This window comes from Grampus griseus, assembly GCF_964374135.1.
Source record: "Grampus griseus genome assembly, chromosome: 3".
Lineage (NCBI taxonomy): Eukaryota > Metazoa > Chordata > Mammalia > Artiodactyla > Delphinidae > Grampus > Grampus griseus.
Window position 1 is genome coordinate 3,841,834 of NC_139019.1, and position 18,581 is coordinate 3,860,414.

Genomic DNA, 18,581 nt, shown 5'->3' on the forward strand with positions numbered 1-18,581 from the left:
TACTACAGGCAACTCTATGCCAATAAAATGGACAACCTGGAAGAAATAGACAAATTCTTAAAAATGCACAACCTGCCATGACTGAATTGGGAAGAAATACAAAATATGAACAGACCAATCACAAGCACTGAAATTGAAACTGTGATTAAAAATCTTCCAACAAACAAAAGCCCAGGACCAGATGGCTTCAAAGGCGAATTCTATTAAACATTTAGAGAAGAGCTAACACCTATCCTTCTCAAACTCTTCCAAAATATAGCAGAGGGAGGAGCACTTCCAAACTCATTCTACAAGGCCACCATCACCCTGATACCAAAACCAGACAAGGCTGTCACAAAGAAAGAAAACTACAGGCCAATATCACTGAGGAACATAGATGCAAAAATCCTTAACAAAATACTAGCAAAGAGAATCCACCAACACATTGAAGGATCGTACACCATGATCAAGTGGGGTTTATTCCAGGAATGCAAGGTTTCTTCAATATATGCGAATCAATCAGTGTGATACACCATATTAACAAATTGAAGGAGAAAAACCATATGATCCTCTCAATAGATGCAGAGAAAGCTTTCGACAAAATTCAACACCCATTTATGATAAAAACCCTCCAGAAAGTAGGCATAGAGGGAACTATCCTCAACATAATAAAGGCCATATATGACAAACCCACAGCCAACATCGTCCTCAATGGTGAAAAACTCAAACCATTCCCACTAAGATCAGGAACAAGACAAGGTTGCCCATTCTCACCACTCTTATTCAACATAGTTTTGGAAGTTTTAACCACAGCAATCAGAGAAGAAAAGGAAATAAAAGGAATCCAAATCAGAAAAGAAGTAAAGCTTTCACTGTTTGCAGATGACATGATACTATACAGAAAGAATCCTAAAGATGCTACCAGAAAACTACTAGAGCTAATCAATGAATTTGGTAAAGTAGCAGTATACAAAATTAATGCACATAAATCTCTGGCATTCCTATACACTAATTACGAAAAATCTGAGAGTGAAATCAAGAAAACACTCCCATTTACCATTGCAACAAAAATAATAAAATATCCAGGAATAAACCTACCTAAGGAGACAAAAGACCTGTATGCAGAAAATTATAAGACACTGATGAAAGAAATTAAAGATGATATAAATACATGGTGAGATATACCATGTTCTTGGATTGGAAGAATCAACATTGTGAAAATGATTCTACTATCCAAAGCAATCTACAGGTTCAATGCAATCCCTATCAAACTACCACTGGCATTTTTCACAGAACTAGATCAAAATATTTCACAATTTGTATGGAAACACAAAAGACCCCGAATAGCCAAAGCAATCTTGAGAATGAAAAATGGAGCTGAAGGAATCAGGCTCCCTGACTTCAGATTACACTACAAAGCTACAGTAATCAAGACAGGATGGTACTGGCACAGAAACAGAAATATAGATCAATGGAACAGGATAGAAAGCCCAGAGATAAACCGACCCACATATGGTCACCCTATCTTTGATAAAGGAGGCAAGAATATAGAGTGGAGAAAAGACAGCCTCGTCAATAACTGGTGCTGGGAAAAATGCTCAGCTACATGTAAAAATATGAGACTAGATCACTCTCTAACACCATACACAAAAAGTAAGCTCAAAATGGATTAAAGACCTAAATGTAAGGCCAGAAACTATCAAACTCTTAGAGGAAAACGTAGGCAGAACACTCTATGACATAAATCACAGCAAGATCCTTTTTGACCCACCTCCTAGAGAAATGGAAATAGAAAGAAAAATAAACAAATGGGACCTATTGAAACTTAAAAGCTTTTGCACAGCAAAGGAAACCATAAACAAGACCAAAAGACAACCCTCAGAATGGGAGAAAATATTTGCAAATGAAGCAACCGACAAAGGATTAATCTCCAAAATTCACAAGCAGCTCATGCAGCTCAGTAACAAAAAACAAACAACCCAATCCACAAATGGGCAGAAGACTTAAATAGACATTTCTCCAAAGAAGATATACAGATTGCCAACAAACACATGAAAGAATACTCAATATCATTAATCATCAGAGAAATGCAAATCAAAACTACAATGAAATATCATCACATACTGGTCAGAATGGTCATCATCAAAAAATCTAGAAACAGTAAATGCTGGAGAGGGTGTGGAGAAAAGGGAACCCTCTTGCACTGTTGGTGGGAATGTGAATTGGTACAGCCACTATGGAGAACAGTATGGATGTTCCTTAAAACACTCCAAATAGAACTACCATATGACCCAGCAATCCCACTACTGGGCATATACCCTGAGAAAACCATAATTCAAAAAGAGTCATGTACCAAAATGTTCATTGAAGCTCTCTTTACAATGGCCAGGAGATGGAAACAACCTATGTGTCCATCATTGGGTGAATGGATAAAGAAGATGTGGCACATATATACAATGGAATATTACTCAGTCATAAAAAAGACATGAAATTGAGTTATTTGGAGTGAGGTGGATGGACCTAGAGTCTGTCATACAGAGTGAAGTAAGTCAGAAAGAGCAAGACAAATGCTGTATGCTAACACATATATATGGAATCTAAGAAAAAAAAAATGTCATGAAGAACCTAGGGGTAAGACGGGAATAAAGACACAGACTTACTAGAGAATGGACTTGAGGATATGAGGAGGGGGAAGGGTAAGCTGTGACAAAGTAAGAGAGTAGCATGGACATATATATACTACCAAAGTTAAAATAGATAGCTAGTGAGAAGCAGCCGCATAGCACAGGGAATCAGCTTGGTGCTTTGTGACCACCTGGATGGGTGGGTTAGGGAGGGTGGGAGGGAAGGAGATGCAAGAGGGAGGAGATATGGGAACATATGTATATGTATAACTGATTCACTTTGTTATAAAGCAGAAACTAACACACCATTGTAAAGCAATTATACTCCAATAAAGATGTAAAAAATAAAATAAAAAAGTAAAAAAATTAAAAACATTGTGTAATGTTCCATTAGAAGCTTTAAACTGGGTATTTGGGGATTTTGGTTTTGGCCAACCATATGGCCCAGTTAATTAGTAATTTTCCATTCTGAATGCAAGGTTATTCACAGGTCTTCAGACACTGTTTATTTCAAAATTCTGTATTATTTTCAGCCAATTTGTTTTCACTATAGAAATTACAGTTTGTCAAACATCAGCATTTGTGTTGAGTTAAGAGCCAAAGAGAAATAACATCTTCCTTAGCCTCTTATTCTGGAAATTATCTAAAATTCATGACTCAGATTATTTCAACTTCTACTATATTAAACTACTTGAAAAAGAGTGTTTAACCCATAACTTCCATAAATTGCTAACAGATTAAAAGAAAACAATAACAAAAGATGACCAGGAATGAAGTTGGGTAATATCAAGAAAATATCCCAGTAAGCAGAAACTTAAGTAGAGACTGGTATTTAATTTTCAGCCACTTGAAGTAAATCGGTTACTTGTAAGGACTAACTTGTAACCACTTTCTGAGGTGTGCCTTTTATGCTTATGAGGGAAATTACGCTTATGCAATGGGCTTGGATCATTTGCACGGGAAAATGCTTCCCTCTTTCCCTCACTTAAGGACAGTTTCTTGGTCATCCTAGGTCCTCATCATAATAGATCTCTTGATTTGTGGGTAATGCCTCTAAAATAAAACTAATGGGTCCATCCTAGGTGCATTCTTGTGGATGCTGTACTTATGACAGCTGTGAATTGAAGCAGGTATTTCAACTCTCTGAGAACATTTCAATTGAGCTTCCACCCATACCTCTACCTAAACCTAAACCTATACCTATCCCAATGCGTATGCCTACACCTGTGCTGCCCCTGTATGTACGCATACACCTATATCATGCCTTTAACTATACCTCTCCCAAAGTGTTGTTTTGAGGATGCAATGAGAGACAGTTTCACGTGTATGGTACCTAACCACTAGTGGTTGCCCTACAAATGTTGGTTATGAATGGTTCCCTGGTAAACTTCAGCTGACACATTTCAACCTCTGGGGATTTTATGGAGAATGGGCCACCAAAGTGGAATTTGCAGTGGTTGTTTAGTGGTCACACACCATCTGAGTTCTTGAAAAACATGCATGTAATTCAGTTTTAATTTTGCAACTGAACTTTTAACCCTGTGATCGAATACCCTTGTTGACTTCTCACTTGGCACCGAGGGGCACTCCCTCACCCTTGTCAGGAACAAGGTCTTATTTCTTCTCCCAGAGCATGGCTCACCTCCAGTGCCTAGGATAAAGAGCTATGCGTTGCCATGGAAAAGGGGCATGGCCAGAAGATTGCGGGGCAGAAAGGGCCATTTCCACCACGGCAACAAGGAAACACCAACAAGATGTCAGCCAGGGTCAGAGTCCCAGAACTCTGGCAAAGGAGGGAATGGAGGGGAGATTTCTGAATATGGAGGAAGCTGCAGTAGCCAAGAACAGCCTTGTGCACATGTCTATCAGTGGACAGTGGACACATTGCCTAATCTACAGACCTCCGTCTTTCCTGGGAGCTCATATACCCACAAACACTTTTTGAAGGACCACTAGAATTAGATTCTGAAGATACAAAGAGAAGTAGAAAGTAGGTCAGTCTCAAAACTTTTCAGTCCCTCCAGGAGAGAAACAAAATATCCCTATAACGTCGGCTGTAGGAGAAAGCCAGATAAACCTTGTCATTCAATACCTAAATGGCTTCTGCTCAAGTTTAGGCAATAGAGTCAAAGAAGAATTCACAAAAGTGACATTTGAATTAGCACCTGATTTAAGGGAGACCTTCTCCAGGCAGCAGGATGGAAAGGCACTGAAGAAGCAAAGCTATGAGGGGCAGAATCAGTCAAGCTGATGGCCTATAGAGAGAAGAGGAAGCCTAACTTACCAAAGCAGTCAAGGGATCTAGGGTGTAGACTGCTGTGTAACCCCACCCAATATAGACATGCACTTGCAAAGATGCATCTTCTCTAATGTTGACCCGTTTCCATTCCACTTTGTATGCTATGGGCTTTACTGACAGCAGGTTACTCCAGTCTCTACATTCTGTAGAACCTCAGCTATAGAACTGCTTACAACTGCCATTCCCAAACAAATTGCCTATTTGGAATTAAGCAAAGGTGTAGTCAAATTTTCTCAAAGAAACCTGCATATAAAAAACCTGTGAGATTAATGAAGTGCAAGTGAATGTTTAATCTTTTCTCCTGCTTTGCACCATAAGAATTAGGCTTTCCTTCTTCTGAATCGGTCTAATATTACACTGACAAGAGCAATTGTTTTCTTTATACGATCTCTTATTTCTATGCTCAGATCGCCAGCAATCCCAGTTTTATGTCCATTCCAGACCATTCACATGAACGGGTCTATTGAAATGCGGTCCACTCTATTTCTTCCTATTGTTTTACATGTTGGTTCAAATGAGGTTTGAATAAAGAGCACATTCCTAATACTAAGGATTAAACGTTTCCAAATTCTCAAATTTCCTTGGCTTAGACCCACTCTGCACAACTGCTGTTGGTTCAGGACTTAGTTATGCTTCCCCAGTACCAATAAACCTGAGTCAAAATATCCATCTAATTGGAACCTTCTTTAGGATGTCTTCCTGATATTTTAAGGGTGTATGGTTTTCATACTAAGCAGTGAACATGCTGTCAAATGTAACATAGTCTGTTTCACTGAACAGGACAACAAGGGCCATTTCCCCTCTGTCCTCAGCTCTATAAACAGAGGCTGGAATGTTTACAGCAAGAACAGGAGGATGTATGTGTGGTGTTCCTCACGCAAGACTCTTCATGCTCACCATGGTTTCAGTGTCTCATCCGTGTGCTCTCAGCCATGCAGACGAGGCTGCCATCTTGCTATTGTTTATCTGAAGGAACAGCCTCACTATTTGTAACCTTTGAATGATTCTCCTGTGAAGCTTAAAGATCCACAGCTCCAGGATGTGTGGACTGCCATCCACATCATTGAAACTCATTGAAACTAGAAAAGCAAACAAGAAATGCACATCATAGGAGTCACATAAAAAATGATAGGTGGATTAATGAATGGATGGATGAATGAAGGAATGAATGATACAGCCAAGATAACTATCTGGTTTTGGACAAAGACATGTCTTGGAATTCTAGGTCAATGAGGGCACCAATATGAGTATACATCTATTTGTTCTCTCTCATCATTTTCCTTTTTGAAAAATTAAACACAGAATTCTGATGTAGTGTGCAAGTTTATTCCTCAGAGGTAAAATGTAGGATGATTGCCATGCTTATTATCACCAATTACTAAATTAAACCAGATTTAAAAACACAGTGTTATCATTACTACTTCATACTTTTCAAAACGTTTCATAACTGTTATCTCACTTTATAAAGAGAAAGTCTCTTCAATTAATCTTCCAGTTTTCATCTATTACATTTTCCTGCTGTTATATTTTTTATTTTATCCAGAAAAAAAAATTGCTGTTCCTTTCTTGTGGAAGCAATTAAAAAAATCACCAATTACAATATAAAGTTCCTTCATTAATTGTCCATAGATGTTTTCATCAGGTTTTCAGAACTCATGTTATCCTAATTCAGAAGCTGGACTTGGGACAAGCATTACTTCAGCATCCAAAGTACTGCCGTAGGAAACAAATAGAAGCAAAGAGAGACACAGCTATAAAGAAAACAAAGTCTCATTAAAACCTGGTGACGAGCTCATTAGACCCAACTAGCTCTTAATGCAGCAGCAGCAAATGTGGATGAAAACCACCCCAGACAAGATGCTGTGTTTCTAGATGGTCTCTGGAAAGAGTTAAATTTTGCGTAAAGGGTCCACAGTAACAGGAGAGGAACTGGACCTGGACCTGGACCCTCCACGTTGGGCTCTCTTCTGAGCAGAATATTGTGTGTGTCTGCATGTGTGTGTGTATCTGTGTGCACTCATACACAGACACCCTAGAGAGAACCTTGAGCACCTGGAGAGCTCAGACCATGGGAGGAGAGAATCTTAGATTTGGAAGGTCCTGGAATCAGCTGGTCCAATCCTGTCTCCCTGCTCCCATGCAGGGTTCACTCTGCATTGTCCTACCTATGGCCCCGCAGCCTTGGCTTGAATTCACCTCATGACACATGGCTCATCACTTGATGGAGGTATTTGTAGATGCACAAAGATTCTAACAAAGCCATGATCCGATTCCTATTGAAGTGCATTACTGTGTGCTCATCATGACCTATAGGACAGTGGGTACCACCCCCCCCATGCCTCCACTTATATTCAAGTCCCTTCTGTTGAGGTGACCTGTACCAAGTGTGGCCTCTCACCCATGCTCATGGCCTTCACTGCATGTCTTCTCTGTGGGTGCTAGGAAGACAGAAGCCACACTGCTCTGGATGTGAGCACTGCCCCTGACTGGCACAGATGTTGTCTGTCCTCACTGCCCCTGAAATCAAAACCCTGGTACTTTCATAAATGCACACCCAGGTATCATGAGCTTTAGTCTGGAGAAAGTATGGAACTCTGGTTGCTGGCAATCTTATGAACAGTTGTCCATAAATCACTAGAACTCCTACCTGTATATGGTACAGTTAAATTTTATCCTATTTTCTTGGTCCTAGTTCCCTTGTTTTAAATAATTTGCATCTCAGTCCTGTCATCTGCTATATCAACTGTCCCTCCCAGTTTTGTGTCACGTGAAAATCTCCTAAGCATATGTTTTGTGCCTTGATCTAAACCACTGAATAGATGTTAACACATGGTAAAGAATAGGACACAGTTTTATGTGTTTTAGGGTTTTCCCCTTTGATTGACACCAATTATTTAGCAGCAGTCTTTTAGCAGATTGTTAAGGCAGCTCTGACCTATTGAATTGTGATTTCATCAAGTGCACAGGAATATCAAAAGGACAGCTCCATGCCGGGCTGAAGTGGGAAGTCTGAAGTCCGAGACGTGCCTGACACAAAGCAGAATGAGCTCTTGAAATTTAAGTACCGCTCTTCATTAATCTTTGTGTAACCAGTGCCCTGTAATGTGAATTTACTAAACACAAAGAGAAAACATGCTGCTTTTTGTGAAACTAATTGAGCCGGATCTTGTGATGGCTGCCCATCAGCCTGTTAATAATCACTTCTTCATTGTTGTCAGTGATCAGTGTTGAACTGATTGGCCCCTCGTCTCAAGAATTCATCCTTTTTCCAATTTTGAAATTGGAAAAATATTTGCCTCCTCCACTCACCTGGCTCCTCTCCCACAATTCAGTATTTTCTCATGGAAAAATATCTCTTCTGTCACATCTTCACATATTCTGCACATGCTCTCAGGCCCTGAGCTGTAACTTTTGTGGGTCTGATGTCTTATACTTCCCCAGAACCTCTGATCTTTTCTTTCTTGTTACCCCTCTCAAAGGGCACAGAGCCTTTCTGCTCACACTTCTGTACTGTCCAGCCTGAATACTGTCTTCTAGTGGAAGATAATGTAAACCAAACTGTGGTCAAGAGGATCTGTCCTCTCTCTGACTCCTTTATATATATATATATATATATATATATATATATGAATATAGTTGATTAACAATGTTGTGTCAGGTGTGGGTGTACAGCAAAGTGATTCAGTTATACATATACATGTATCTATTCTTTTCCAAATTCCTTTCCCAATTAGGTTATTACAGAATATTGAGCAGAGTTCCCTGTGCTATATAGTAGGTCCCTGTTGATTATCCATTTTAAATATAGCAGTGTGTACATGTCAATCCCAAACTCCCTAACTATCCCTCCACCCCTCCCATCCTTCCCCCTGGTAACCATAACTTCATTCTCTAAGTTGGTGAGTATGTTTCTGCTTTGTAAATAAGTTCATTTGTATCATTCTTTTTAAGATTTTGAATATAAACAATATCATATGATATTTGTCTCTCTCTGTCTGACTTACTTCACTTAGTATTAAAACTTCCCCAAGTGTCAGCCCATCCTTTTTTATTCTATTTGCTCCACAGATATCGAGTAGTTACATCTGATGGTTGACAATAAAGTGGAGGGTTTCTCAGAAAATTAAAAGTGGAACAATATATTTAGGGAGTTGTCTTCCTCACTTTAATTTTTTTGTAAAATAAAAGTAAAAAATAAGTCCAAAAGCAGTGAATGGAATAATCTTTCTGTATTTTGTGAAAATAGAATCTGGAATCCAGAGATGATGAGTATATAAATTACATCTGCAAGATCTGACTCTATAAAAGGATCTATTAAAAAACTAAATGTCAAACTTGTGAGTGTTAAATATTCTGTTTGTCTTCATGGATCATATAATTCAGAACTTATAAAAATAACACAAATTTGAATATTAATTATAATAATCATTAGTAATCAAAATATAGTTCCTTGACAGTTTCATGGCAATGTTGTAAAATAAAAGTTTGAAAATACATAAGAAAAATAATACGTGCGTGTTCCTTTTGTGTGTGAACATGTATCTCTCAGAGGGACATGAACTGAAGTAGTTTCCTATGCCAGCTATTTTTCCGACTTGTTTGGAATATCTTATGGTAATTGATTCCTATTCTTCTGGCAAGCCACCTGTTAAGCTAAGGCGGAAGCTGAGAAGGAGGAGTGAAATTGGGTGGAGTCGATTATGTTTTTAACATTACTTCATTATACTGCAATGCAAGCTGTTAGCTCCTGAGTCCACACATTTTTTAATAGGGTGTGTCATTGATTTATTAATGCCATTCAGGTCAAGCAATCTGAGTACTTTTTTTAATTTAAAATTTAAGAAAATATTCTAGATAAATCTTAAATCTGGGATTTAAAACAGTAATATAAGTCAATCTAAAGTCGGCAATATCAGTGAGAGACTTGTTTGTTTAAGGAAAGTGTCAGTGCCCACAAGTGGATATTAATTTTGCTTCTCTTATATCAATGCAAATCTAGGTAAAAGTCAAAACATCTATTTTTGCTTCAAGATTTACAATTTAACTACAAGACAAGGAATTGGTTCTTTTGTTGTTTGCTTTAATGCTTTGGTGGTCCTCAACACCGGTCCTGTGTTTCTTGTTGGGTTACTACGAAAGTCTGAGGGGTGGTAATCCATTTGGCACTGTTCTCTGTTCACATGGCAGATAGTGGAGTGAGTGGTCCCCACCAGACGTCACTGGAAACATGGTCCACAGCCAGTGGCAGATGGTCTAGATCAGTGGGTCTATGAGTGTGGTCTCCAGACCTGTAATATCAGCATCACCTCTATACTAGAATACACCCTAGGTCTACTGAATCATGAACCCCAGGGTGTGGCTCCATGGGCTTATCTTCAGGAGCCTCCAGGTGATTTTCTTCTATGCTGAAGTTTGAGAACCACAGATCTTGTCACACTCACTACGTGGATGGAACCATTTCACTGGAAGCAGCTGAATTAAAGACCAATGCAGAAAATACGTATGTGAAACAGTGTCAGAAAAATGGAAACAATGGAATCTGATTTTTATTTATATACCAAAGATAAAGATTGACTCCAACACTTTCAATATTCATTCAAATCCAGAAAATAATTTATTACAGATCGTATTCTTGATCAGAGAGAACTAAGCACAATTCTGAAGGGTGACAACGTCATTCAGCAACTCATGGTCTTTTGGGTGACCCTCTATTACAAAGAGCTTCCGATGTTTCAAGGATATCTGCATTACGTTGAGGGTCTAAACATTACCATCTAAATGTTTGGAATACATAGGAAGTCCACAGAGGGCAGTGCAATCAGTAAAGGATGGGTAGGCTGTGGTTCCTCCAGCATGGTGGAAAGATGAGTCAGTAAATGAGAGATTGCCCTCTTTCCAGAGTTCTTACCTTTCACACGTCTCTATTCAGCGACATTCTCTGTGGTAACATCACAAATAAAGGCAGAAATACTCCATTTACAAAATTAGCTATTTTACCAGGCATTCAAGGTGTATAACAAATCCACATTGCCACTTTGAGGCCACACTCTCCTGTAGGTGATCGGTGCTCTATGTGTTGGAGAGTTCATTTATGTAGGCTTCAGGGTATCCACTTCCTCTCATACTCAAGAGTTTATTAGAGACAATTTGTGACATGAGGTTAAAGATTACTCAAATAGATTCACATGTTCCCTTTCAAATGCATGTTCAATAAACAGACTTTCAAAGAGCAAATGGAAAGTTAATGCTGGAAAAGACCCCAGAAACTTCACAGCCTGTCCCTAATGCTCTGTCTAAAATAACCCAGGTGGTGACTAAGTCAGAAGTCCTTGGATTTACAGAACAGTTCACTGTCTCGTTCTTTCTTAGCCTCTTTCAGAAATTGATATTGAGAAAGTAGAAGAAAGTAATACAGTGTTCACACCAATACTGTGGTTCCATCCTCAACAGTAACAGATTTCCCTTGTGTTCCCACAGTGTCCTGTGCTCTTCCTTTATAGCATTGTATGATCATGATAATTAAGTATTTGTGCTTTAAAATGTATTTTTCACCAGAGTGCAAGGTACAGGGAGGCAGAGATATCATATTTCATTCTCTGTAATCTATCGCCCATACTCACCCACATATGTTGCCCATGTGTTGGAACTCCACATATTTCTGTGGAAGTAATGAATGAGTAAATAATAATTAATGTATGCATTGATATTACAGCATACATCACATTGTAGCTTTTCACATTGATGTTCTTGCCTGGATCTTATGCTCTGCTGGCTCAGATTTATCTCTCACTCCTACATCTAATGCAATGTTTGATTCCTGGGACTATCAAACTGTTTTATTATTAAATGAATTGCTCTCGGGACTTAGAAATGAGTAAATATGGCCTTTATTCTCACTTTCATTGCTGACTAGGGACCCTTAAATGAAACAGTTCAGCTTTCTCATCCATTATGTAGACATCATCATATTTGCCTTTGTCTCCCTGGGAGATTGTAAAGCTATGTGAGAATAATGGTGATACCACACTGAGAGCTTGGAAAACAAACACATTATGTAATTCTGTGATAACAACAATAAAGATATTACTTTTGTTCTCTTTTTCTTCTAAAATATCTGTCCTAACCTAGTAGCTCAGAAGAACCTAAAATAAAACATCATTTTCCCATCTTATTGATTTTATTCTCTGAGTAGCATTTTCCTTGTCAGCACATTAATGAAACCTCAGCAATAGAAGACAGAAATCAACATTGTAGGCTGATCCTTCTCCAACTTTTTTGCAGAGACTTCAAAGCCTTTTAGAATCTCCCAAACTCAGAGAAATTATCCTAAGTCACTCATGACTCATTTTGCAGCCCAAACTATAATTGGTCCCTCTAGAAACCCCAAAGGAAGTGGTCTAGGCGCCATGTGAAATGCAGCATATGAGGATCTGACGTCACTGAGAATTCTCACAGTGGCTGTGGTTTCCCACCCTGGTGTCCAGCTCCAGCAGTGAGGCTCCTCCCACAGTGGCTAAAATCCAGTAAGTACTAAACAGCTGATTGTGACCCATGGCCTGATTACTGGGTCGCAGATCAGTACTTGAAAACACCCACCTGTTAAGTGTCTTTCCAACTGAAGGGATGAAGACCAGGTTGGTAGGAGAACTGTGTCCATAGAGGCAACAGTAGAAGACATTCCCACATTGAAAAGTGTGGGTGAGTCTGGGGGCTGTTGCAGTGGAGATTAAGAGCATTCATTGGACTCTCCACCCCCAATTTGGAAGCTTTGTTGTAATGTGACTTCTCTAATCTAAATGGAGTGGCAAGAACACCACAGCAAACCTAAAGTCAGGCCTGGTGCAAGTATTATGAAAATTCAAAGAACTAAGACCGTCAACATATAAGCACTTCAGGCCTACAGTATTGCTCCCTGATGAGGGTCCTAGACACAGGGCTCATCTGAGCTTCCCTGGCTGGCAACACCTTACATGGGCAGGGAATTAGACACATCCACTGGGAGAGGACCCCTGGAAGCTTGCTCCTGCTTTCTCTGGAGGCTACACCATGTCTCTTCTTCCTGTGCTGATCTTACTCCACACCTTTTCACTGCAATAAACCATAACTGTGAGTCTACTAGCTTTCCTGAGTCCTGTGAGTTCTTCTAGTGAAACGTCAAGCCTGTGGGTTGTCTTGGGGACCCCTACACAGAGAAGGAGGATTCAACAGATTCAGGAATTAGTTTTAGGGCAGGAAACCAAGAGAAACACAGAGTCAGAGAAGCCCTGCAGACTTCTGGAAAGAGGATTTTGTTCCCACACTGTGTAGATTAGAAAGTTTGGCCACTTTTTTTCAAAATTAAAAGATGGATAATACTCCTATGAGGAGTAATGGGAGTAGTAGTCATCTTCCATATTCTACCTTCCTTTTTTGTTTGTCTAGTTTCTCTTCATTTTTCAATTTGAAGTGTTGGTTTATCTTGTTATGTTGAAAATATTTTTTTAACAAATCATTTCTATAAAAAGATAAACTGATTAATCAATTTATCAGATAAATATCTCACAATAACCTTTTTCACCTCAAGTCAGATAAATGTGACAACAGAACAGGTGGCACAACTTTGTTGTGTATGGCTACCAGAAGGGTGTACTTCCAGAAATTTGGAAAATTTCGTAAAGATAGAAGGCAGCAACTCAAACTCTCTTCAGTAACTTATTTTCCTTTCCATTTTGAAAGTGAATTGGAGTTCTCACCCACACAAGTGGATTAATTCTAGTCCCCATGACTACATGTTCTATAACCAAACTGCAACATTCTGTTCTATCTCGTAACATCTAAATAAGGGTAGATTAGTCAATTCTGGGGGGCACTGGGCCTGACATACCCAGATCTCTTGCCTCTCTTTGCTTACAAGCAAACAAAGAGCCAGTCACACAAGGACTCAGTGCAACTCATGGTTCTTGAGTGGCTTTTTACAATTTATGACATATTTTAATATGGTTACGTTTTATGAATCATGCCTTTGAAATCATCCTAATGTTCTGTTTCATAGTTTTATAACTTGGTGGCTATAAGCTATTATTTATATTGTTTAGCAACTCTACTTTGTATGTGTCTGTTGACTTTGTTGTTGAGCACACTGTTTAGTCTGAGAATTCACAAGCACAAACTGGTAAACAGGATGAAAGTGGCTTAGAACCTGGCCTGGGGTTGGGAAATTCTTCACAATGCCTGACTCATTAATGCAGTCTATAAATGATTATAGAGAGTTTTACAGATGGTGCATATTTTGACCAGCCTCCCCTCTCCTTTCAAGATACACTAAGTGAGCATGTTATTTCCCATTAGCTAAGCACACGCTTTAGCTGGTTCCAGGTGAGAAGGCAGTGCTGATTCAGTGTGGCCCCATCATAGATCAAAGGCAGATTCTTTCTCTACTGGGAAAATATGTCTGTATGTAAAACCCCAGAAAACCAAGACAGTTCTCACAGAAATAGAGAATTGTTTACAAATACATTCTAGCAAAACGGAGCCTTGGCTGACCCTTTTAAATTTTACTTCTCAAGAGAATGCTTTCAGAAATTCATAGGTCTCTCTGATAGTCGTTCACCTGAGCCAAACCAAATATGGTGTTCACCATGCATCCCAGCAGCACCACTTAAATTCTGCTTCTCCTTGTCCTTGTCTTCCTTTGATTGAGAAATGGAAATTTTCAGCAATAATTAATGCAAATTGGCAATAGTTATTTCTGTGTTCGGGGACCATCGCCCTGCTTGCCCTTGTGATAGACAGTTACTGAACTCGGTTGATTTAGCATTGAACCTTAGGGTTGAATGAAACCCTGTAAGGGTCATCAGCCTATGTGTCTGAATATATAATTGAGGAAACAGTGACTGCGTACAAGCCGATAGGCATAAAGATGTGAGGTACAGTGCTCAGCTCTCAGTAATACGTTCTGTTCTAGCCTTCATGACCCCCACCCAAGACTCCCCAGGCCTCTGCTTCATCTGCTGACTTGCTGTAGACAAACATGCCACCTTGAGGGTCATGAGTCCTTCCAAGATAGGAGGAGCCTGTTTCCCAGAATGACTGCTTGGGGGAGAGCCACCCACCCACGAGGGACACTGTTTTGGATTTTGAGTGAGAAATATGCTTCTACACAGTGAGACCATTACTCCTGTAGCCTTACCTTCACTACATTACTGGGTCTCTTTGCTGTCTGCACAACCACGTGTGTGTGTCTGTGTGTGTGTGTCCTAATACCATCCTCTTAAAAGCAGCTCAACCATGTGAATTCCAAAGACAACCACCATAAGCAGCAGAGCTACACTGAAAAAGCAAAACACAAGTACTAACTATAGATGTTGATTATGCTCTAGTGGATACAGTGGCACCTTTGTGGTTTTAGTGTCATCTTATTTGTTACGTGGAGGGTGGCACTAAGATTTATTGATTCCATACCTTATAGTACACTAGAAAAACAGCCAGCTGGCCCTCATGTAAAAATACAGATTTTCTTTTTTTTTTTTTTCATCCTCATCCAACAATCCATGTTTCCAACAGTTGTGGAAAGTAGATCTAGTATATTTGGAAGCAGGAAAGTGTAACTAGAGCCTGTTCCCAAGGATCATCTGCATGAAACACATAGAGTGGTAATCCTGCCCAGAGCTGAATGGGGTTTCCAGGAGTATTTCAGGCACAGGTGTGTTTTTTGGATAACAGACATACCTCCAGGATGAGCAAAACCTCTTGTTTTTCTATATATATATATATATATATATATATATATATATATATATATATATATATATATATATATATATATATATATATATTTTTGCAGTACGCGGGCGTCTCACTGCTGTGCCCTCTCCCATTGCAGAGCACAGGCTCCGGACACGCAGGCCCAGCGTCCATGGCTCACGGGCCCAGCCGCTCTGCGGCACGTGGAATCCTCCCAGACCGGGGCACGAACCCATGTCCCCTGCATCGGCAGGCAGACTCTCAACCACTGCGCCACCAGGGAAGCCTTGTTTTTCAATACTTTTGCAGAAAAGTTGTTTCTAAGATACCCAAGACTATCTCTTTGGGTAAAAGTAGTTTATTGTTGTTTGTCATTATTATTATTAAATAAAAATAAATAACACATAATCCCACAACAGAATATGTTAGTACCTGGACCTCACATAAAGTAGCTTTCATTTCTAATAACAGCAATGCAGCCTGCTGTTTATGTAATAGCATTTCCAAGGTGCACAACATACTCAGGAATTGCATGTACTAGTCTGTGAAATAGGATCTAAACTATGAAGCCAGGGTTCTGAGATAAGTCCCTGGCCCTTTTACTTGCTGTTTATTCAAAGGCAGCTATTTTAAGACTAATTTTCCTCATCTGTCTGATGTGAGGGCATCGATTTTTGTAGAAATCCTCCCAACATCAGAATTCTCTTTCTATTCATCCCAGAAAAGTGTACAATCAGGTTAAGAAGATTGTTGGTATGGCAAGGACTGGCTGGATGCTGCCTGAACCTGGAGCATCTTCTTTTGAGATGCAGGGCTGGAGGATGTTTCCTGCCCTCCCCTACAAGAAGGTGTGGACCTGTGGCTGAGGGCCAGGGGCGCTCATCACTTCCAGGAAGCCTCCCATGGGATTTCGTCTTTCCCTGCCCCTCTATGGATTGAATGCAGAGTGCTCAAAGGAAGCACAGGAGGGCAGAGTCAAGGCTGGGGCGGGGGGAGGGAGGGAAAATAAAGGAGGTTGTGGAAGCTGCTCCACCAGGATCGCCTGATACTGGACTAGGGTGTGAGTGCAAAATGAACTTTCACTGTATTATCCAGTGAGCACTGGGTGCTTATGCTGGTTTTGTTTTTTTTTTGTTTGTTTGTTTTTAGTTTTTACCATCTTTATTGGAGTGTAACTGATTTACAATCGTGTGTTAGTTTCTGCTTTATAACAAAATGAATCAGTTATACATATACGTATATCCCCATATCACCTCGATCTTGCATCTCCCTCCCATCCTCCCTATCCTACCTCTCTAGGTGGTCACAAAACATACAACTGACCTCCCTGTGCTATGCTGCTGCTTCCGACTAGCTATCTGTTTTACATTTGGTAGTGTGTATACGTCAATGCCACTCTCTCACTTCGTCCCAGCTTACCCTTCCCCCTACCCATGTCCTCAAGTCCATTCTCTACGTCTGCATTTTTATTCCTGTCCTGACCCTAGGTTCTTCATAACCACTTCTTTTTTTTTTTTTATTTTCTTGATTCCATATATATCTTTTAACATACGGTATTTGTTTTTTTCTCTTTCTGACTTATTTCACTCTGTATGATAGACTCTAGGTCCATCCACCTCACTACAATGTTTCTTTTTATGGCTGAGTAATATTTTATTGTATATATGTGCTACGTCTTCTTTATCCACTCATCTGTTGATGGACACTTAGGTTGCTTCCATGTCCTGGCTATTGTAAATAGAGCTGCAATGAACATTGTGGTACATGACTCTTTTTGAATTATGGTTTTCTCAGGGTTTATGCCCAGTAGTGGGATTGCTGGGTCGTATGGTAGTTCTATTTTTAGTTCTTTAAGAAACCTCCATATTGTTCTCCATAGTGACTGTATCAATTTACATTCCCACCAACAGTGCAAGAGGGTTCCCTTTTCTCCACACCCTCTCCAGCATTTATTGTTTGTAGGTTTTATGATGATGGCCATTCTGACAGGTGTGAGATGATACCTTATTGTAGTTTTGATTCCCATTTCTCTAATGATTAGTGATGTGGAACATTCTCTATGTGGTTGTTGGCAATCTGTATATATCCTATAGAGAAATGTCTGTTTAGGTCTTCTTCCAATTTTTGGATTGGGTTGTATGTTTTTTTGATATTGAGCTTCATGGGCTGCTTGTAAATTTTGGAGATTAATCTTTTGTCAGTTGCTTCACTTGCAAATATTTTCTGCCATTCTGAGGGTTGTCTTTTCATCTTGTTTATGGTTTCCTTTGTTGTGCAAAAGCTTTTAAGTTTCATTAGGTCCCATTTGTTCACTTTTGTTTTTATTTCTATTTCTCTAGGATGTGGGTCAAGAAGGATCTTGCTGTGGTTTATGTCATAGAGTGTTCTGCCTGTTTTCCTCTAAGAGTTTGATAGTGTCTGGCCTTACATTTAGGTTTTTAATCCATTTTGAGTTTACTTTTGTGTATGATGTTAGGGTGTGTTCTAATTTCATTCTCTTACATGTAGCTGTTCAGTTTTCCCAACACCACTTATTGAAGAGGCTGTCTTTTCTCCATTGCATATTTTTGTCTCCTTTATCAAAGCTAAGATGACCATATGTGCGTGGGTTTATCGCTGGGCTTTCTATCCTGTTCCATTGATCCATATTTCTGTTTTTGTGCGAGTACCATACTGTCTTGATGACTGTAGTTTTGTAGTATAGTCTGAAGTCAGGGAGTCTGATTTCTCCAGCTCCATTTTTCTTTCTCAAGATTGCTTTGACTATTCAGGGTCTTTTGTTTTTCTATACAAATTGTGCAATTTTTTAAATTATATTTCTGTGAAAAATGTGATTGGTAGTTTGATAGAGGTTGCATTGAATCTATATATTGCTTTGGGTAGTAGAGTCATTTTCATAATGTTTATTCTTCCAATCCAAGAACATGGTATATCTTTCCATCTGTTTGTATCATCTT